Source organism: Microtus ochrogaster, linkage group LG8 (genome assembly GCF_000317375.1).
Source record: "Microtus ochrogaster isolate Prairie Vole_2 linkage group LG8, MicOch1.0, whole genome shotgun sequence".
NCBI classification, from domain to species: domain Eukaryota; kingdom Metazoa; phylum Chordata; class Mammalia; order Rodentia; family Cricetidae; genus Microtus; species Microtus ochrogaster.
The window spans coordinates 5,753,701-5,754,820 of NC_022033.1; the positions used below are offsets into that span (position 1 = coordinate 5,753,701).

The following is a 1,120-nucleotide window of genomic DNA, read 5'->3' on the forward strand; positions in this document are numbered from 1 at the left end:
CACACACACACACACACACACACACACACACACACACGGTTTGGTAAGGGCAAGAAGTGGGATGTTCCTCAAAGGAACGCAAGGACCAATGGCACTGCAGGTCGGCCAGTCCCTCTGCCCACCTGTCCATTTGGGTCTACACTCCTTGGCACCCTCCAAACACTTTGTAGTCAAAGTGGTAGACGACCAGTCTGCTAATCTAGTTACAAACTACTGTGGCCTGACACCAGATACCCCCGAGTATCAGGGCTCCCAGAACATGCACACCCCCAAAGACAGCAAGCGTGGCCCTGAGTTTACAGGTCCACACCTCACCCCCTGGGTAAGTCATTAGCCATCTATGAGGACAGGAGGAGGGCCTTTTCCAGAGACTAGGGCATGCTGTCTATAAGTAGTAGTGCCCCCATTTTCCAGATGAGGAAAGGCAACCAAAGCGGGGACAGTCGGAGAGTAACAGAGGCTGTGAACCTAGCTGAGGGCTGCAGAGGCTGGGCAGGCACTAGTGACTGTGAGGCAGTTATGTGTCGGAGGCATGGGAACCCCTGTCCCAGTGTAAGCATCTCTCATCTCAGCCCAGCATCAGCCTGAAACCCAGGACCCAGGAGCACAGCAAGCTACCAGAGAGAGGGGCACCCTCCTCACTTAGCTGGCAGGGGAGAAGCTACCGCACAGATACCAAGGCTACGATGTTCCCAAACCTCTTCCAGACAGCCTAGAACACATAGGGAACAGATCCCAGGCCAAAAAATGTGATCTGGCACTATCTGCCATGGTAGCACCCCAAGTACATCCCCAGGAGACCAGTGACAACACACGAGAAAACACAAGTTGGGGCCCAGAACATAGCTCCCCACGGATATGCCCCTGCGTGGCTCACACCAATCCCCAAGGAGAGTTGTGGAGAATCCCAGTGGCATCCCACAGAACAAGCACACACTTAGAGCATGCAGCACTGTTTCCAGCCATCTGACCCACTATGCTGGCCAAACTCAGCTCTCACCCCAACATACACCCACCCCACTCCACCGTTCAGCTCCAACCCCAAAAGACACCTCACTCTACCTCCCAGCTCCCGCCCCGACAAACCCCACTCTACCCCACCCACCAAGCTGAGACACAA

At 55.0% G+C, this 1,120-nt stretch overlaps 1 protein-coding gene across 1 annotated transcript in view; it reads right to left on the bottom strand.

The window, feature by feature from the left end:
• Rbm38 (RNA binding motif protein 38) overlaps positions 1-1,120 on the bottom strand; it is a 13,153-nt gene that overhangs the window by 9,686 nt on the left and 2,347 nt on the right. The window lies entirely within an intron of this gene.